Raw genomic sequence first — 22,693 nt, forward strand, 5'->3', positions numbered from 1 at the left:
CGTTTACTATCCCTGATGTGGCCTCCGGGTTGCTTCTACTGAAAAAAATGGGGAATCCCTATTGACGAGCATGCCTGTGAAGTAACCGATATTGGCTGATAATGCTACATGCCCCGTCTCTACGCTTCTCCTTCTGCCTGACGGTCGGATGCGAGCGCTTGCCTATGCTAAAGCTTGCCAACTAGATGCCTTGGCTGGACCGCGACGTCGGTTCCTGCCTCTCTAACCCCCGGTTGGAAAATGCAGCTGAGGTCTGCCACCTTGAGCAATGCTTGTCGCTGATCACTGTTTTTTAGTGTTTTACCTGATTGGGTAATGTTGACTTGTTTTTTTCTTGGGATGCCTGCTCCCAGTTCCTGTTTTCCCTTTCTCGTTTTCTTTTACTTTCTTGCCTTCAGGATGGACAACACAGAGACTGACAGTATCGATCAAAGTCTGAGATGTGGGGGACACTTCTTGTTCCTGCAATGGACCTCTTGTTTTTTGGGAGATATGACTTCAATATAAACGGATCAGCCTGGGACCTATCAGAACACTGGCATATCTGGGATGAGTATTAAAATTTTCTCTTTAAATGTTAAGGGGCTCAACAACCACTTTAAAAGATCCCAACTATGGCAGGAGACTAAACTACATTCTTGTGATATCTTATGCGCCCAGGAAACTCACTTCTGCAAAGAAGGAGCGCCTAAGTTTCAACATCAGAAATTCCCCAATGTTTTTTTTTCTAATGCTACCTCAAAAAAACGGGGTACTGATAGCAATTGGGCGATCAGTCTCTTTTCTACTTCATGACTCAATAATCGACCCCAATGGTAGATTTATTGTCTTAGTCTGTGAACTGAACCCGATTTGCTATACTCTTGTAAACTTGTATGCACCCAATGTTAACCAACATTCCTTCCTTAAAGTGCTATTGACAAAAATCCGCTCTGTACAGAGGGGTCGCTTGCTTCTGTGCGGGGATTTCAATTTGATTTCAGACCCAGCCTTAGATGTATCCAATAGGACCCACCCGCGCAGGCCATCTATCAAGAAGCTACTTCTGAAAGAAGAGCTGTACGATGTTTGGCGCTGCACTCACCCGACAGACCAGGATTATACCTTTTTCATATTCGAGAATTGACTTCTTCCTTGCAGATCAGTGGCTTTTACAACAAGCTACAGAGGTCACTATCCATAATATTACGTGGTCGGACCACGCACCGATTACTCTGACGGTGGGCCCCACCCCTGCCCTTCTACCTAGACCCCTGTGGCGGAATAATGTATCCTTGCTTTCCAATCCCGCTCACTCGAAACAAGTGGCCTCTCAATTGAAGGATTATTTTGAACGTAATGCATCCCCTGACTTGCAACCGTTTACATTGTGGTGTGCCCATAAGGCCTTTGTGAGGGGTTTACTGATACAGCTTGCCTCTAGGGATAGGAAACAGAGACTGCAGAGGTACCTGACCATCTTGCAAACCATTAAAGACTTGGAAAGGCTTCACAAAACTACCCCCCCCCTGCCACCCTCCAGGATCTCACTAAGGCCCGGCAGGACCTTAGGCTCCTTCTAATTGCTAACCACGAGTTCCATATGTCACGCATGAAAGCCACCTACTACCATCAAGGGAATAGAGCTAGTAAATTATTGGCAGCACAACTTAAATGGAAACAGCAACAGCTGAAAATCCCTATGTTATATCACCCAGTCACTAACGTTCCGTTACAAAACCCTAAAGACATAGCAGATGCTTTGGCTCATATTATACTACTCTTTATAACTTACATGGCGATCCCCTTTTGAATCAACCATCCTCGTCTTCTATAACAGAATTTTTGGACTCAGTTAAACTACCTAGATTGAACCCTGAGGATGAAGCGCAGTTAGACACCCCCTTTACAACTACTGAAATACAGAAAGTGATTGGAGCACTGCCCTCGGGTAAGTCCCCGTGAGAGGATGGTTTCTCGGCAGAATATTATAAAACTTTTCAACCTATTTCAACTCCCCATCTTCTTCATATCTTTGAATCTGCTGCAGTCTATGGTTCCTTCCCTCCGGACATGCAGAGAGCAATGATAGTTGCTATACCAAAACCAGGAAAGGCTCTGACATCTCCACAAAATTTTAGACCGATATCTTTAATTAATACTGACATTAAGATTTATGCCAAGATCCTTGCTAATAGGCTACTAAACCTACTGCCTTCTGTTATTCAATCTGATCAGACAGGATTTATGAAGGGTAGGCAAGCACCGGATGCCACCAGACGGATGCTGAACCTTATTAGGCATGCGGAGACCGGTCGGACGCCTTCCCTATTCTTAGCTTTGGATGCGGAGAAGGCGTTCGACCGGATCCACTGGGCATATATGGAGCTGACCTTGCGGAGATTTGGCATAGGAGAGAGATCTTTGGCGGCAATTATGGCACTGTATCAAAAACCATCCGCCCGAGTGTACATATCTGGTATGCTATCGGCTCCTTTCAACATCTCAAACGGGACGAGGCAGGGGTGCCCGCTATCCGCGTCTATATTTGCTATGATGATGGAGCCCCTAGCTGCCAAGATCAGAGACCACCCTTCGATTTCGGGTATCTCTATCGGTGATGCAACCCATATCATAGGGTTGTTTGCCCATGACATTATACTGGCATTGACCAAACCAGAACAATCCCTGACAGCGGTGTCTAGAATCCTTACTCAATTTGGAGATATTTCTTATTATAAGGTTAATGTGGATAAATCTTATATCTTGAATGTAGGGGTGAAGCCGGAACTCCAAGCTAAGTTGCAGGCGCTATTCCCATTTAAATGGTCCCCGGACTTCATTACGTACCTTGGTATAAAACTGACCTCGCCCCTAGCCTCTCTTTACAAACACAACTACGAACCCTTATTGGTTTCCATCAAAAATATGCTGAATGATATGGGCAAATTTGAATTGTCTTGGGTAGGCAGAATAGCAGCGTTTAAAATGTCTATCCTACCTAGAATTTTGTATTACTTTCGGACCTTGCCTATCCCCCTCCCGGCTAAAATTTTTTCGATCATCCAAGCTTTGATGACATCATATGTTTGGAATGGGAGAAAACCCAGGATTCGTTCTAGCACAATGACCCGACACAGATCACGTGGGGGATGGGCTTACCCTCCATTAGGGGATTACTATAGAGCGACCCTACTGACCCAGCTTAAGACTTGGTTTCTGGCAGACTCTTCTAAATGTTGGTTTGTCATGGAAAGCAGCTTAGTTCCAGGGGGGGACCTCCCAGGATGGCTGTTTGCGGCCTCTTTAATGAAAGGGCTAGGGTCTTCTCCATACCCCACCATACAAGCCCTGACCACATCAGTGGTCAGTGTAGACCACTGATGTGGTCTACACTGACGACTACCGTGCAGTTCAGAGATCCTGGGGTCGTCCTGGATATCCCTCTGAGGGCCTACAAACTACTGATCCCGCATTTGAATCTTGAGGTGTGGCGAACTAGAGGATGTTCTGGTTTACCTCATATACACACTTTGACCACATTTAGTGACCAGTACAAATACTTTCAGATCAGGCATTTACTGGAATCCCTTAATCCTCGTACTGTATGCTGCCCTGGGGAGATATGGAGAGCATTACAGAACTGCACCTCTTTCTCTGGCCGCATATCTACCTTTTATAATCTTCTGCAGGATCAATCCCAGGGTGGTAAAACACCTTCTATGCTTAACCAGTTGACATCCGTGGTGTTAAACCCCCTTCCCATCCAGGCCATTTTTCAGTATTCAGCGCTGCGGTACTTTGACTGACATTTATTCCGTCATGCAGCGCTGTACTGAAATGAATTTTATACCCTTTTTTGGGGACAGATAGAGCTTTCTTTTGGTGGTATTTATTCACCACTGGGGTTTTTATTTTTTTACTATATTAAGGAAAAATTACCGAAACTGGTAATTGATAAATTACCATGTAATGGTCAAAAATGATAAAACATTTATTATTACCCAATTTTTTGGTAAAATATAAAAGACGGGGTCACTTCGGGTAAAAAGACACCAAACATGTCAAGCCTTAAAATTGCGTGCGCGCGCATCAAGCGTTTTTTTGTTTTTTTTTAAACTTCTTTCCTATATCTCTGCTTGCAAAAAAAACGGAGGGTTTAGAACCCCTTTAAATGGGAAGCGGAACTGCAATCTGACTTCACTGATGACCAGTGGAGATCTGCCATAAAGGCTAAATCATCCCACTCTAAATGTATCAACCACTGGGAAGTCTCTCAAAAACTCCATCTTCGTTGGTATCTAACTCCCTATAGGCTTTCCAAGATGTCCCCGGACGCCTCTTCATTATGCTGGCGCCAATGCGGACATGTTGGAAACCTGCTACATATCTTTTGGTATTGTAAATCCATTAGAAGTTACTGGAACGCGGGGGCGTGGTTTGCTCATGGCCATGGACGGACGCATGTAGAGAGCGCTCCGGCGGCTTACCCGGGAACTACCTGCTGGATCTATAGCCATCACTCCTACGACCCCCACGATGGGAAGGACGGGCAAGAAGGGTGCCCAGACCCCTGCAAATAAGTCCACCCCCGCTGCTCGGCCGACGATCGGGGCCTTTTTCAGGCCTTCGGGCCTACGGGAGCTGTCGCCGCGGCATGACCGCGACATCGGGGACCCGCTCGACTCCGAGGCCTCCTCCCCGCGCCCACACATATCGCATGGGGACTCAGACTCCTCGCTGGTGGGAGATGATACCGCATCGGCGCGGGAAGAGGGGATGATTCGCCGCTGCTTTGCCCTGCTGCCCACGAAAACGGAGCTGGAGGGGATGTTCTCCCGCCTTGAGGCCTCACACCGCCAGGGCATGACGGAGCTCCGGGAGGGCCTGGCCGGCTTCAATCAACGCCTGGAGGAGGTGGAGTCCCAGACCAGTGCTGTGTCCCTGTCAGTCCACCAGCTGGGAGGTTAGCAAGCAACATAACCTCGTACATCATCTCTGCCTGCAGCTGGACGACCAAGAAGACCGCCAGCGCCGCAATAATATAAGGCTACGCGGCATTCCTGAGGCCACGGGCGCGCCCGACCTTAAGGCCACGGTTCTGGGCATATTCAACACCCACTTGGGCAACCCCCCTACCCATCCCCTTGAGCTAGATCGGGTGCATAGGGTGCCGGGCTACCGCAATCCATAGCAACCGCAACCCAGAGATGTGCTGTGCAGAGTGCACTTTTTCCAGCAGAGGGAGGCCATTTTGGCGAAGGCCCGGGATGGAGGTCCGGTGGACTTCGATGGGGCACAGATTGCGCTTTTTCCAGATCTCTCCCACAACACGCTGGCTAGAAGAAAAGCCCTCCGGCCCCTGACCCTGATGTTGCAGGACAAATCCATAGCGTATCGTTGGGGATACCCCTTCCAGCTGGTGGCTCGCCAGAATGGCAAATCGCACGTCCTCCGTTCTCCGGCTGACCTGCCGGGCTTCCTGCGTGCTCTTCATCTGCCGTCGGTGTCTCTGGATGAATGGCCCGACCCGACACTGCCTGACTGGGCTCCCCTGCCACAGGATCCATCTTGGCTGCCGGGTTTGTTCCAGAGAAAACGTCGCCGCGAGCGGCCGGACGCCGCCTCCTCCTCTTCTGCTCCCCAGACATGAGCGAGCCGGTGAACGGAATGTCCCCTTCCTTCCTTTCCACGTCGGGGGCAATGGTAACAGGCTTTCCTAGTCACCATCACGTTTCCTTGTCACCTCAGAGCGGAAAGGGAGACCCTTCGCTTACCGGTTATGGGACCTCTTCCACACCTCACTTGGGACAGGACTTCGGCCCTTCGTGAACCCACAGAACTGAACTTTGGACCTCTCCAGACCCTTGAAGGATTTCAGTTCTGCGCTGATCCCAGGTACTCCTAACCTTTGCATTTCAGGCTATTGCACTGATGTTTGATCAAAATTTCAGGCTATTGCACTGATGATTGATGTTTGATCAACCTGTCAAAAATGTATGACCACATTCTCTGCTTAGTCATTCGCATATATGTTTTTTTTATATGTCTGCATACTTTGCCTAGCCGTTTACACATACGGTTGCACCATTGGTGCTGTGTCTAATATGTCAGCCCTATCTGTTTGCATACTTTGCTTAGTTATTTACATATGCGGTTACAACATTGGTGATATGCCCATCTTGGTAGCCCTATTTGATAGCATACATTACGTACAATACAATACTGATGGTGTGCACTGGCAGGCACACCATCAGTATTGTTTGAATTCTTCTGTCTGACCAGTCTGACCGGGTACTTTGCTTAGACGTTACGGCATTGCTATTGTGTCAATTCTATCAGCCCTTTTTGATCGCATATTTTGCTTAGTCGTTTACACTTGCGGTCACAGTATTGGTGCTGTATCCATTCTGCTAGCCTTATTTGACTGCACACTTTGCTTAGTCGTTTACACTTGCGGTCACAGTATTGGTGCTGTATCCATTCTGCTAGCCTTATTTGACTGCACACTTTGCTTAGTCGTTTACACTTGAGGTCATAAAGTTAATGCTGTGTCGATTGTGCCGGCCCTATGTGTCTGCACACCTGAGTTTGGCGTCTACGTCTGCGGTTATAGCCGTGACGCTGTGTCGGTACCGTAAGACCTGTATGGCTGCATACTCTTAGTCGTTTATGTATACGGATAATGCACTAATGTTGTACCAATTCCACCAGGTCTATAGAACCACATGCCCTGGCGATGCCTGTGTTTCTGGCCAGAGGTCTTCTGAGAGGTAATGGGCTCCTTGGCCCACTGCTCTGGTTGGGGGGGGGGGGGGTTCCCCACGCACTTGAGCGTGGATCCCCTCTCCCTGTTAATGCCGACTCCAGGCCAAGGCGTCGCCATTGTATACCAATCAGGATGGCTGGCGCTCTACCATGTTCATAATGGGTATCCCATCCTGGTGTGGCCCCAGGTTTGCATCAACACCCTTTTCTCCTCCCCTCCCCTGTCACTTTTTACCTATCCCTCCCTCTTCCCTCTTTTTCCCCTTCCCTACCCTTCCTTCCCCTGCTCCCGTGACCCCTCCCCCTTTCCACATGAGGTATACGTTTATGTGCCTGTTTAGAGTGTTCTGAAAGATGATGTGTTGAAATGTTTATACTTTTCGAATGCTCCTGTTTTATACTAGATTAGACATTATATTTTCATGATTCCCCGGTCGTTCCCGGGTATGTGTGCCGTCCAGGCCCTGAGTGATCACTTACCCCACATATGCCTACCCCTGCCTGTTGTAAGGCGTTTGGGGTAATTTTGGACCTTAGTGTCCTTACTTTAGTGAGTGTTCTGTGTTGTTCGTGACTCATTTGTGATTTGTCCTCCGTTTCTCTTTGTTGCCTTTCTTCTCTCACCCTCTACTGGGCTTTTTTCTGCTCTTCCCTCGGTGAGCCTCTGTTCACCGACCTCTTTTCACTTCCACCCTACTCTCCAGGAGGGGCCGGGGGGTATTACATGAGTGAGTTGCGGATCTGTTCTCTGAACGCCAGAGGCTTGAACTCTCCACAAAAGAGGTTACAGGTGCTTTATAACCCACATAAATTGTATAAACACATTATTCTTCTACAGGAAACAAATTTTTGTGGCAGACAGATGGACAGATATGGCAGACAGATTTCCCCAGATGGATAACCAGTTCCGACCCCTGTCGCAAAGCCAAGGGTGTGGCGATCGGGTTCCATTCCTCGCTACCGTGTGAGGTGCTTTCTGAACGGGTGGACCCGGAGGGCAGGTACGTCTTTGTGAAATGCTCCATCCAGAACAAATTACTCACCCTAGCGAATGTGTACTTACCGAATCAGGGGCAAATCCCTCAGCTGCTTTCCATCTTGACACAGCTGATGGATTTCACAGAGGGCGTCCTTATCCTAGGGGGAGACTTTAATCTGGTGCTCGATCCTGGCCTGGACACTACCTCTGGGAAATCTCAGATCTCGTTCCCCTCCCTCAACAGACTGAAAAAGAGGATGCATTCTCTTCAGTTGGTTGATATCTGGAGGATTCAACACCCGACCCATAGAGACTACACTTGCTACTCCGGTCCCCGTAGATCCTACAGCAGGATAGATTTTTTTCTCGTTTCCCACCATCTACTTTCCTGGTCACCAGACACGTGGATTGGAACGCAAATCTGGTCCGATCACTCTCCTGTCTCGCTGACACTTACGATTCCCCACACGCGCCGATCTTCCTATTCCTGGAAGCTGAATGAAAATCTCCTTCTGGATCTTAGCTGTAAGGCGGACGATTACCAACTTTCTTTTTGATCACGCGGCGGATACCACTCCTGCTCCCACTCGCTGGGAAGCACTTAAGGCTACGGTGCGCGGGGTTCTCATAAAACATGGGGCAAGACTGAAAAGGGAGAGAGGTGCCACGCTATCTCGTCTGATGTCTGAACTGGCTACTCTTGAAACAGCCCATAAGTGGTCACCGTCCTCCCTCATCCTCCAGCACCTAACTCAAATATGTTCTGAGATTAGACGTCACTTAGACGCCAATTTTTCCTCCTACAGAGATAGAGTGAGGAGCATTTTTTATGAACATGGGGATAAAAGTGGCCGATTGCTGGCGCGATCAGTACGCCAGCAGCGGACTTCAACTTATGTCCCCAAAATACACTCAGGCAGACATGGCGTAGTTCACAGCTCTGAGCTCATTGCAAAAGAATTTGAAACTTTTTTCTCTACTCTCTATCACATTAAACCTGAGACCGCGGCCGTGTCTTCCCCAATCCGAGACGCACTTCTACAGGAATATCTAGACCGCACCGCGCTTCCCAGGCTCCCACCCTCCGCCCTGGGCGAACTCTCCGCTCCATTCTCAGATGCGGAACTCCTAGGTGTTCTTAAGTCTCTGCCAGCGGGCAAGAGCCCTGGCCCGGATGGTTTTACCATCAGATTTTATAAGCGCTTTCAAGATACATTGATCTCTCCACTTCTTAGCTCCTTTAACGCTCTCTCATCGTCATGCCACTTTCCCCGCCAATCGCTGGAGGCACACGTGGTGCTTCTACTCTTCTCACGTGGATGAACCTTCATCACACCTGGTTTGGCAGAATAGCCCTCTTTAAAATGAACCTACTTCCTTGTTGCCTCTACCTGTTCCAAACCCTTCCCATTCGTCTACCCGCCCTTTTCTTCCGCAGATTAAGGTCTGCAACTCTATGCTATATTTGGAGGTGTCGCAAACCACAGATCCGATACACAGTCCTCACCATGCGGAGGGAACGGGGCAGGGCCGCCCTCCCGGACTTGGAGGTCTATTATAGAGCCACTCATTTGTCACACCTGGTGGAGTGGTTTGATGTCAGGGACCCAGCTCTCTGGGTTTCCCTAGAACGGGAACTGACTCCGACTCCTCTAACAAATCTCCCTTGGCTTCCATCTACGCGTCGTCCCCCCAGCTCTGCATTGCCCTTTTTTCTTTCCCCGGTGCTCAAAGTATGGGACTCTATGATGCTTAAGTACAAACTGTTCACTCCTCAGGGCCTGATGACCCCAGTCCTGGCCCACCCGGAGTTCCCTCCGGGACGTGAGGTTAGGCGATTCCTAAGTTGGGAGGTAACGTCCTCCTCGTACATTTTCCAGGGCATCCGTGGGGGAACTCTTAAACCCCTGGCTCATCTTTTTGATCCTGAACCTGTACCGCTGGCTACTTGGTTCGCCTACCACCAACTTCAACACTTTGCACGTAAACTTTCCTCTTCTGGTGCCCTGCAGGTGCCCCTGACTGCTTTTGAGCAACTGTGCGCCACTGGAGAATCCCCTCCTCATCTCATATCATACCTTTATGACTTCCTACTATCCAGCCGCGAAGAGGGCCCTCCGTACTTTTTGTCCGCATGGGAGAGAGAGCTGGACGTGGTACTTTCCGAGGAGGACAAGCGGAAATGCTTCTGCTTCACACATAGCCTCTGCATGTCCTCAGCGGTGCAGGAACGCAACTATAAACTTCTAACCAGATGTTACAGGGCTCCGGCTAGGATGCACCAGATTTTGCCCTCCCTTCCGGACACCTGCTGGAGATGCCAAGTGGATGCTGGCACATTAACGCACATTTGGTGGAGCTTCCCTCTGATTACATCCTACTGGAGCACTATCTCACAAGTATACTCGAAATTGACCGCTAGCTAACTCCATCTCATGCCCCAAATGGCCATACTGTCGATCTTTCCAGGGTCCATCTCCAAAGCAAAGAAATTCCTCCTGAGATTTTTTTTTGTTAATGCTGCCAGAGCACTGATCCCTAGGCATTGGAACTCTCAGGTGATCCCTACCTTGGGGGAATGGACAGCGGAACTTTGCCGCATAATGAGATCTGAGGAACTGCTGGCCGAACGGTCGGACAGGTCTGTTCATGGCTTCGGGTGAGTTTAGGGCAATGGCTTAGAGGCATGATCTATTCTCATTGAACACGTGGTATCCCCCTACCCCCCCCCCCCCTTTTTTTTCTCTTTTCTCTCTTTCTTCTTTTTGTCTTTTCTTTCCCTTTGTTGTATCTTTGTCTTGTTTGTCGTGTGTCTCTGTTATGTCATTACTGCCAGGTGGCTTTTAGGTGACGCAATCTACCTCACCCCGGGCCTCGCTCACTTCAGCTGAGTTGGGCTCATCCAGCTTGGGACACTGCACCTGAGTCCCCCTTGCTAGGGGTAGGTATCTAGACGGAGTCTCGTTCTAGGGCAATCCTACATACTTGATGAAGGTATTAATTGTTGCCATGTTATTATTTTATACAATGCGCACTTATTGCTAACTTGTACGGGTGGTTTTTTCTCCCCTTCTTTGTGTTTTTTTTTATTGTATGTTCCTACAGCCTGTTCTTTGTCCAAAAATTTAATAAAAGATATTTTCTGCAAGAAGTTACTGGAAAGCAATTTTTAGATGCATTGCGATGATTACGGGTATCCTGATCATCCCGACCCCCCAACTGGCGCTCCTTAGTGTGGGTATAGAGATGTACCCTCTAGAAATTAGGACGGTGGTAATGCACTTTTTATTTGCGGCCAGACTATTGATAGCAGGATACTGGAAATCGAATGTGATACCGGCTCTGTCTGAAACCTTATGGAAAGTGCAGTCCCAGTGCGAGTACGAGAGGGCAATCTCTTATAGAACCCAGAGTCATGGGAGATTCCAACACCTCTGGGAATCCTGGCTACAATGTTATCTGCCTAAACCGTAAGCTGGTAGTCTAGAGTCACTGATCAATTCACAATGTAAGTGATATGTATGGTTCATCCTGATCTTCTTTCTGCTGCCGGTCGCACAGGATAGTGCCGGCCGACACTATTTTCCTTTCTTTATTTCTAATTCTTTAGGTTATGTTTATAAAGTTAATTTAACAGGTCTACATGTCTGATCCATAGTTATGTGAAATATCCAAATTGATATGTTATTGGAAAGGTGCTTGATATACATATATATAGAAACCAGTTACCTACCTGTATTGTACTTTTGCAGCGTCATGTACCAGCAAATGAAAGCATATGTTCTTACTTGCACTGCCTATGCCATGTATGTATGACCTGTTCCTTAATAAAAATGTACTGTTAAAAAAAAAAAAAACGTTGTACAATAGTTGTAAGTAGGGATGTCCCGATACCGATGCTAGCATCGGAATCGGGCCCGATACAGGGCATTTTGACAAGTACTTGTCAAAATGCCCCGATGCCTAGCACCGAAGCTTGCGCTATGGTTTTTTTTTTCTTCTTACTTACCTCGCCAAGCGTCGCGTCACTGCTGCTCCGGTGGGCGGCGCTCCGAGCGGGGTCATCTGGCAGTCTCCGGGTCCTAATTTTGGTGATTTATATTATTAAGTAGATCTACATAAGTAATGTTTCAAAGAAAGCTCCAACGTTCTAAACACAACTGTTACATGATTCATAAGACATATTTCTGTTTTTGTGGATTACTAACAAAAGTTAGCCAATGCCATCTATGCAATACAACCCGGCAATGTTCCTCCCATTCACTGCACCTTTAAGAATGTTATGTTATATCTTGCATATTTTGTATGTTATGTAGGGTCTGGTTCATATGCTCATGATAATCTGTTCTATATTTATGTATGTATCCCATACTCAGCAGACCGACATTACCCAATATTATGTCCTCATCTGGACATATTATGAATTAGAACATTTACAAACGTTATTGGGGTATATCCATGTAACAAGGTATCGCATCATACATTGTATTTAACATACGAGTGCTTCATTTACATCCTTCGTTGTCTCCCTACAGTCTACTGACAAGGGGCGTGCCCAATATCGGAATCAAACCAATAGTGCGTGTCCCGCGGCGCATGCGCAGAAGGCTCTGATGATCCGTTTATACAGAGGAGACGTCAGACAGCGGTTTTTCACTGTCTGACAGCATCCCCGTCACCATGACAACCATGACTTCTCCCTCAACCACAATTAAAAATATCAGTGGACATTAAACAAGAGATCCATGCACACATTTTTGACACAGTTATGCTGTATTTTGGTGGGTCCTGACACATCATTTGAACATGACATTTACAACAATGTTAACCTTTTGTTCTGGCGGGAATATGACGTCATTATGACGTCAAGGGGCTGGTCCTGTGTGGTAACCAGTCCTTCATGCGTGTATATATAATGGTGATGGTTTATACTTTGAAATGTTCACTTTAAGGGGACCCTGTGCGGCCCCGAAAGCGCTTGATCCCACTTTGAGTGACTTCTAAAAATAAAAAAATGAAGATTCACTAAAACATTGACGTATCCTGTCGTATTTGGAGTGCTGGTGACATTTATACACAACAATTATTATTATTATGCCCCCCATGTCATTATTATGTCCCCCCAGTGTCATTATTATTATTATGTCCCCCCAGTGTCATTATTATTATTATTATGTCCTCCTGGTGTCATTATTATTATGTCCCCCCGGTGTTATGATTGTTATCTCCGTCCCCTGGTGTCATTATTGTTATGTCCGTCCCCGGTGTCAATATTGTTATGTCCATCCCCTGGTGTCAATATTGTTCTGTCCATCCCCTGGTGTCATTATTGTTCTGTCCATCCCCTGGTGTCCTTATTGTTCTGTCCATCCCCTGGTGTCCTTATTGTTCTGTCCATCCCCTGGTGTCCTTATTGTTCTGTCCATCCCCTGGTGTCCTTATTGTTCTGTCCATCCCCTGGTGTCCTTATTGTTCTGTCCATCCCCTGGTGTCCTTATTGTTCTGTCCATCCCCTGGTGTCCTTATTGTTCTGTCCATCCCCTGGTGTCCTTATTGTTCTGTCCATCCCCTGGTGTCCTTATTGTTCTGTCCATCCCCTGGTGTCCTTATTGTTCTGTCCATCCCCTGGTGTCCTTATTGTTCTGTCCATCCCCTGGTGTCCTTATTGTTCTGTCCATCCCCTGGTGTCCTTATTGTTCTGTCCATCCCCTGGTGTCATTATTGTTATGTCCATCTCCTGGTGTCATTATTGTTCTGTCCGGGGATAATGACACCAGGGGACATAATAATAATGACACCAGGGGAAATAATCATAATGACACTGGAGGGACATAATAATATTGACACCAGGGGACATGCTCAGTTGTCATTATTATTATTGTTGCTATTCTATGCAGTGGAAGTGGTAGGTGGCGAATTATTCACACATTTACCATGTAAGTAGAATTATGGGGAGAGTGAAATGCGCTCTTCTCCCTAGTTACTGAAGCTGCCACAGGTTGGCTCTCTTGATTGAGAACTGAGCGATCACATATCACTGATCACTCAGTTTCTGCACTCACTCTCTCTGCAGAGAGCGGTGACTGTCAGTCACAGCTCCTCGCAGGAATACCCCCCCTCCCTGATCCTCCAACGCTGACTGGAGGGATGGATGGGGCAGACACAACCTCTAGAGAGGTAGAGTCAGCTGTCAATCAAGAGGTGCGGTGGGTCTGGACAATATTTTTTGGAACCATCCCAGCTGCAGCGTGGCTCTGCTCTGTCAGCATATATATTATTGTTATGTCCATCCCCTAGTGTCATTATTGTTCTGTCCAGAGAGAGAGCGGCTGTATTAGCTGCTGGGGGCGCGATATAGAGAGAGAGAGAGAGAGAGGAACGGCTACCTTACGACGCTGACCGTCAACTTTTTATATCCATTCCCAATCTTTTGCGAGTAGTGGTACCCCCGCCATCTCCCGATTGGGTCTGCCTCTACTGGGGTCTGGGGCCTCCTTTCATCCTCTCTCCCTTCTTGTTCTTCCTCCCCTCCCTGCCATATGTTTTTACTTTTTCATTGTCTGAGCCGGGGGGAACGACTGGGACGCACACAGACTCCAAGATCAACTTCCCTCTTCAACTCCTGAAGAAGCGCTATCTAGTGCGAAACGTTGAGAAAATCAAGCTCCTCCATCATCTTTCACTATACTAATTATGTCATGTATTCATGAATTTTTCAATCATGTTTTTTCAATCATGTTCCAAGATTCTGATTGTCATTTGTATATGAATGAATTTATTTATGTGGAGTGAGCTTACAGGGGAATCATGTTGTCAATTTTATCAATTCTACTTACCTTTTAATCAATTAAAATATTTTTTCTAAAAAAAAGTCTTGGTGTGCAAGTTGTCAGTCGGCTGCCTAAAAAACCCCAACTTTCCTGATTTTTCGATATACCACTTTCAGGGGTGTTGGCATCCCGTGCCTTGATCTAGGTCATTTCCTTTTCAAATCAATTGTTCTGTCCATCCCCGTTGTCATTATTGTTATGTCCGTCCCCTCGTGTCATTATTGTTATGTCCGTCCCCTCGTGTCATTATTGTTCGGTCCGTCCCCCTGGTGTCATTATTGTTATGTCCATCCCCTGGTGTCATTATTGTTCTGTCCATCCCCTGGTGTCATTATTGTTCTGTCCATCCCCTGGTGTCATTATTGTTCTGTCCAAAGAAAATGTTTGCCCGGGGTCCAATCAATATTAAAGACGGCCCTGTCTGTTATAGTGATGACTCTAACAGAAAATCTTTTTAGGTTCACATGGGATCCAGGCACACAGCATGCTTACACAAAAGGGGTAATTTTCTCAAAGCCCAGGCTTCAGCCTTCGGGCCTCACACCAAGCACATAGTCTTTTCAGCCTGGGAAGCTCCTCTACAACCTCTTCCCAAATGGGAACTCTACAAAAGTGCCCTTCTAGAACATTTCCTCCCTGTTTTGTTGAAGCAAGCACCAGCCCACTATTGACAAACTCACCAGGGGTTGGTCAGTTGACAGAGAGGATCCTTTGTATCCACTCCTGCAACAAGACGCTGGAGCCTTCAAAAACAGAGTGACTGGCAGGTGATGTAATACATTTGTGGAATACAGTAAGTGAAGAAGGGTTAAAACACTACTCAAAACTTGTAGCTACATAGTGTTTACAAAAAAATTATGATTTGGCTCACCCAAACTGGAATTCAAATGGGACTATTTGCTGTGAGCAGATGTTCACCTAGGTAAAATGATCCCCTTTAATGCCTTAAAGTGACACTGAACTCAGGTCTTAAATCTCAAATATGCATTCAAGTACTTGAACTACAATAAACTCCCTATTATCTGGCATTCAAGCAACCGGAAAAAAAAAAATCCCAAAAAAACAGGACATTATATGTCCTCGATTTTTTTTACTGGTTTCTTGATAGACATGTGCACTCTGAAACATTTAATTAGCAACCACATTTATTAAGTTGCTAATGAAATTCTCTGTTTACAGCTAGATTCAGCAGTGGGCAGCTGAATGAAAACAACAGGCAGTGGGTGGGAGAAATAGCCAGCCTGCTATTGGCTATCGCAAAACCCAATAGCAGACTGGCTATTGCACCCACCCACTGCCTGCTGTCAATGAGCAGAGGAACGGACCTGAGAAAGTTCTTGTCAGGAAGCCAGAGCCGAAGCCAGGATTCTTACACAGCGGTTTGCGCATGCGTCTGCACCTGGTGCAGCCCATAGAGCTGTATCAGGTTCAGCGTATATGCGTGAATGCGCGCACGGGCACGCGCCAACGTATTGTTTGAATGTTTAGCGCCCTCTGGACTATATAAAGCTGTGACTACCAGACCTCCTTTGCTGTCAGATTTGTCAGCTTCCCTGTGTTCCTGCAATCTGTTCCTGAAGTGTATATCTGTTATTGACCCGGCTTGGCTTGACCCTTCTGCTTCTCTCCAGTGCTTAGACCCTCGGCCTGTCCCTGACGTTGTTCCTGCCTCATCCTCTTGTACTATGTTACCCGCAAGTTGATGACCTCGGCCTGTTCTGACGATTCTGCTTATCCATTGCCTGCTTGGACCTGCACCCATCTCTGCATCTCCTGCTCAACGGATTCATCTCCAGCTGGCACTCCTGCCCCTCTGTGCCCCAGTGCTCCTGTGCCCCAGGACCAGAGAAGTGAGAAAGGCCGCCCTCAACACTTCAGACTCCCCTAAGGTAGTGACAGCATCTGACAGCCACATGGAGTCTGATAAGGGGGCCTCCATCTTGGAAGAACTGTGTCAGCAAATGTCAGCCCTGACCAAGGCTGTTAAAGGACTACAGGAGGGCTATTTCCAACTGGAAGGCAGACTGGAATCCTTAGCAAGTAGCATAGCACCTAGGCCTCTACGACCGCCTGCTGTTCCACCGGTTGCTACAAGCCCTGCTACTGACCCGGCCCTCCAATTCCACCCCCCCCCCCGAACCGCAAGTACCCACACCTGAACGTTTCACCGGGGACCGAAGCAAGTTACCCAAAAAACGGCTCTAATTCCCGTTAACCTGGATTCAGGACATTCTGAATTCCACTTTTCCCCCGGTTGCTACAACCCCTGCTCCTGCCCCGGCCCTCCAATTCCCCCCCCCCCCCCGAACCGCAAGTACCCACACCTGAACGTTTCACCGGGGACCGAAGCAAGTTACCCAAAAAACGGCTCTAATTCCCGTTAACCTGGATTCAGGACATTCTGAATTCCTTCGTCTGGATGTGATCTCCTCCCCACTATTTCCTATCATCCTGGGCTTGCCGTGGTTGAAAGCACACAACCCTCTAATGAACTGGGAGACAGGCGAAATAATATTTCAATCAGCTTACTGTATACAGAACTGCCTGCTTTCAACTTCTGCACCATGCATAGCATTGTTTCAGCAAAAGATCTGTCCAGAATTATATCAGTCTATTCCTACTCAGTATCATGACTTTCTGGATGTCTTCAGCACACAGAGGACATTCTAGCTCCACACCGTCCCTATGACTGTCCCATTGAACTGCTACCAGGGGCAAAGATTCCTTACGGACATATTTACCCTTTATCAGAACCTGAACTAGAAGTTCTGAAAGCATACATCTCTGAAAATCTATAGAAAGGGTTCATCCGACCATCTACCTCCCCTGCAGGTGCTGGAATATTTTTCATAGAAAAGAAGGACAGTACGCTACAGCCTTGCATAGACTACAGGGACTTAAATCAGATAGCAGTAAAAAATCGGTATCCTCTTCCTCTTATTCCGAATTGGTCCAAAGATTGCGCTCCGCTACAGTCGTCATCAAACTTGATCTTAGAGGGGATTACAACCTTGCTAGAATCCGAGAAGGGGATGAACGGAAGACCGCTTTCCACACTCGTTTTGGCCACTATGAGAATTTGGTCATGCCATTCGGTCTCTGCAACGCCCCTGCCACTTTTCAGCACTTTATCAATGTTATTTTCTGGGACTTTCTTGACCAATTCTTGATAGTGTATCTGGATGATATCCTTATTTTTTCTTCCTCTCTGATGCCGCATTGGCAGCATGTGAAATTAGTCCTGGCCAGACTTCGACTTTTTGGACTGTTTGCAAGGGCCGAGAAATGTGAAATTGAAATACAGACCATTTAATTCCTGGGCTTTGTGATGACCACTACAGGTGTCGCAATGGACCCTCAAAAAGTATCCTCAGTTCTAGAGTGGCCATCGCCCATGGACAAAAAAAGGGCTGCAACATTTTATTGGCTTTGCCAATTTTAACAGAAAGTTAATTAAACATTTTTTGCGTATTATAGCTCCTATCACGCATCTCACTAGGAGTCAGGCCTGTTTTCAATGGACTGATGCAGCTCAGATTGCCTTCTCAGAACTAAAAAGACTGTTTACTTCTGCACTTATTCTCAGACATCCTGAACCCACATTGCCCTTCGTCCTGGAGGTGGACGCATCAGAGAGTGCAGCTGGTGCAGTACTCTCCCAGAGGCAAGGTCCGAAGTCGCTGTTGCATCCTGTAGCTTTCTTTTCTCGCAAGCTTAACCCAGCGGAAATGAATAATAATGTGGGTGATCAGGAACTACTGGCTATCAAACTTGCACTAGAGGAATGGTGATTTAAATCTTTTGGAGGGGGCTGCACAACCAATCTTGATATTCACAGACCATGAGAACTTGGAATACCTGAGGTCTGCTAAACGTTTGAACCCCCGGCAGGCAAAATGGGCTTTGTTCTTTTCGAGATTCCATTTTCACATTACCTATCGCCCAGGATCCAAGTATGGTAAGCCTGATGCTTTGCCCAGAATATTTCCTGAATGCAAGTCCACTACTGAACCTTATACAATCCTGCAAGCTGGTAATTTTTTGCTGCTCCAACAAGATCTGATCTCACAGATTCGGCAGGCAACCTCTGGAGAATCTGTCCCTCCCAATATGGATGTGTCTGAAGCGGATGGACTTTTGTTGCATAGAGGGAACATTTTTGTGCCTCAAGGGCTTCGCACAGGAGTGTTGCAGACCTGCCATGACGCTCCTCTGGGGGGGTATTTTGGTCTTCATAAAACTCTGGATTTAGTCCAGCATTATTTCTGGTGGCCCAACTTAAAGACTGATTGCCAGACATATGTGAATTCTTGCATAGTGTGTTTACGCAATAAGGGGAGCCACTCTAAAGCCTGGGGGTTACTGCAATCCTTGCCTGTCCCTAACAGACCATGGGTGGACATCTCAATGGACTTTATTGTGGAACTCCCTCCCTTGGAAGGATACACTGGGGTGTTTGTGGTTGTAGATCGCTTCTCCAAGATGGCGCATTTTTCTCCGATCCAGAGTGTGCCGTCTACGGTCGAAACAGCACGAATGTTTATCTGGGACATTGTGAGACTTCATGGCCTTCCCACCACCTGTGTGTCTGATTAAGGGGTTCAATTCACCTCTGGATTTTGGAGAGCCTTGTGTCTAGCGTTGAAAGTGCAATTGTGTCTATCTTCAGCTTATCATCCCCAGTCCAATGGACAAATAGAGAGGACAAACCAGACGTTGGAGCAGTATCTGCATTGTTTTTCCTCATTTCCCAAGAAGATTGGGCCTCGCTACTTCCCTCTGCGGAGTTTATATACAACATTTCTATTCAATCCGCATCCAAACAATCTCCTTTTTTCACCAATTATGGATTTCACCCAGCTTTTCTTCCACTTACCTTGCCCGATTCCGCATTGCCAGCAGTTGAGAGCACAATAGATTTTCTCTGTGTCAATAATCAAATACTGACGGACACAATTTCCAAAGCTCTAGGAGACAATAAGAAATACTTTGACAAGAACAGAAGGGTAGATCTGAACTTGAACCCTGGGGATCGTGTCTGACTTTCTACAGCTAATTTAAAGCTGGCCTGTCCTTCTAAAAAATTGGATCCAAAATGTATTGGGCCTTTTTCTGTTGAGAGGATAATTAATTATGTGGCCTACAAACTGACCCTCCATCCAGTGTTTCATGTCTCCCTGTTAAAGAAGGATGTTCCCAACACTTTCTGTGATCATTCCTCTACGGTTCCGGAGCCTATTATGGTGAGCGCGTAGTAACCTGGATGCCCCCTCCGTGGTTATGGCCTGGCAGGGCCCCAATGGGGACTACGTTTTCTCTAGGGGCATCGGCAGGAGAGGTGTGTCAGCCCACCAGGATAGGTGTCTCCCCGCTAAGGCCCGATAAGTCCTGTTCACATCTCTCCTCCATGTGACACAGGTGGACTAAAGGACTGCCTCAGACTCCCTGCCAGGTGGGCTGTTGACTATCAATATACTGTCGGCTGGGTTGTGGGAAGAAAGGAAGAAGGAGAAACGAGAGGGAGTAGGTGTGGGAAGGGAAAAGGAAACGGATTAAGGAGGGGGACGACCCAGAAGGAAGGTATATCAGTGGGGGAGGGGGAGGAAGAGGGGGAGGAAGAGGTGTCAGGAGTAGCCACCAGGCCGATACACTGAAACCAAAAGTTCTCGGTACTCTTGCGTGGAGGTGAACTCATCCCCCCAAAACCATGTAGTGCGAAAACGAGTCCATGTCTCCTTGATTGAGCTTGTCAGGTCCTCCATGTGTCTAATATCACGTATTTTGCTAATCCAGAGTGGTATCGTAGGAGGGGAAGCCTGCTTCCACATGGCTGGAATGCAGGCCCGTGCGGCATTGATGATGTGGATAATCACAGACTTTCTATATCCCTTCAGCGAGTGTGTGTTGTGATGTAGGAGATAGAAAGCGGGTGACTTGGGAATCTGAATGTCGGTGAATTTTTGAGTGAGGGTGTGCACCTGGGTCCAGAAAGCTTGCAAGGATGGACATGACCAGAAAATATGTAACATGCCGGCCGAGGAGGAGCCACATCTCCAGCAGCAGCCATCTGTCTCGGGGAAGATCGTCTGTAACTTCTTAGGGGTGCGATACCATCTGGCCAAGATTTTGTAACCCGATTCCTGGTATCTACTGCTGATGGAGGACTTCAAGGATAGTGACAGCAATCTAGTTGTCTCGTATGTCGAGAAGGAAATTCCCAACTCTCTCTCCCAACCCTTAATGTACGGCAAAGGGGAATCTAAATCGGGAGCTAGAAGCAATTGATAGCATACTGATAACGCTTTCGGAAGCGTGCCAGTGTCATTGCATTCCCTCTCAAAGCTCGTGAGGGGTCGGGAGATAGCTATCGGGGATGGCAATGTCCGCAAGAAATGTGCCAGTTGGCGATGGCGCCAGAATCCCAGTTGGGATAGTATAGGGTCTTCGGATAGGGAGTGAACAGCTCTATAGTGCCACTGATCACGTAACTGTTTAAACCCAGGGTCTCTCAGTCCCGGGGTAAAATCCGGGGATCCTATAACCGGTAGCATTGGGGAAGGCGCAGGGAGATCTGCCGTGAGTCAAAAACAGCCCTCGCTATCCTCCACGTCTGGCCCACCGTTGGGTGAGCCCGGATTGAGGAAGGGACGTTTAGGCACAATGGGAGTGTCTGAAGGGGGATGGGAGAGAAACTTTGTTCAAGGGCCACCCACAGTTTCAGGGCAGCATGTCGACACCAGTCGAGGGTGTGCGCTAGGTGAGCCGCAGTGTAGTAGTAGTAAAGATCCGGGACAGCCAACCCCCCCATATTTCTTAGGTAGACGGAGGATGGAATGTCGTATTCTGGCCGGTTTAGATCCCCAGATATATTTTGTGATCAGGGATTGGACAGATTTCCAGAATCCCCTGGGGCACTGGCGGAACTACCAGGGTCGCAGCGGTCGCAATTGCGACCGGGCCCTGGCGTTCGGCCACTTGGGGGGGGCCCAGCGAGGAAGAAGAGGGCCCCCCCTCCAGAGAGTTGCCGCTACATCACTGCACATCCCTGCATCCCTCTAAATTTTGTTTAAAAAAAATAAAAAAATCTAATTTGTTTCTTCTTTTGGGGGGGGGCCTTCATGGATTTTTGCATCGGGCCCTGGGGTCACTAGTTACGCCACTGCCCTGGGGACTAGGACGGGCAGGGCTTGGATAGGGTATAGCAATCTGGGCAACACGTTTACATCTACAAGTCCACGAGAATGCTAAACGGGCCCAGTCCTGGAGGTCGTCCTTTATACGATGTAAGAGGGGCAGAAAATTCAAGGAGTAGGTCGCAGTCAGGTCCCGAGGGAGCTGGACCCCCAAATATTTAAGCGAGTTCGTCGACCAATCGAATGGAAAATTATCCTGTAATCGGAGTACATGGGGAGGAGGTAATGTCAGGTTTAACGCTTCTGATTTTTGGCCGTTAATATGGTAATTGGACAATTCTCCATATGCGGAAAGCTCCGCCATGAGGCTTGGTAGGGAGACATCCGGGGACGTCAGGAAGGAAAGTAGGTCGTCAGCATACGCGGCTACTTTGTGGGATTGGTCACCTCCAGGCTGCGAATGTCAGGGTTGGACCTGATCTTCCTCAGTAGAGGTTCCAAGGTGATGATAAAGATCAGAGGGGATAAGGGACAACCCTGGCGTGTGCCATTAGAAATACGAAACGACTCCGATAGACACCCGTTCACCTGTACTCTAGCTGAAGGGCGAGAGTATAGGGACATGTCCCATGACATCATGTGAAGACCCAGTCCTATGTGTTCCAGGGTGGAGCTCATGAAGGACCAGTCTACCCTGTCAAAAGCCTTCTCTGCGCCTGTGGACAATAAAAGGGCTGGAGTCGCTTTGGACATGGCAGAGTGGATGAGGGAGAGGGCTCTCGTGGTGTTATCCCTAGCCTCTCGGGATGGGACAAATCCCGCCTGATCGGGGTGTATCAATGCCGTTATGGAGGGAAGTAGTCGCGTCGATAGGATTTTGGCGAATAGTTTAGTGTCTACATTTAATAGCGAAATCGGACGATAGCTCGAGCAAGTTAAAGGGTCCTTGCCCGGTTTTGGGATTAAAGCGATGTGGGCTGAGAGAGAGTCTGCGGGCAAACCGC

Source organism: Nanorana parkeri, unplaced genomic scaffold (genome assembly GCF_000935625.1).
Source record: "Nanorana parkeri isolate BGI_ZX_2015 unplaced genomic scaffold, ASM93562v1 scaffold839, whole genome shotgun sequence".
NCBI lineage: Eukaryota > Metazoa > Chordata > Amphibia > Anura > Dicroglossidae > Nanorana > Nanorana parkeri.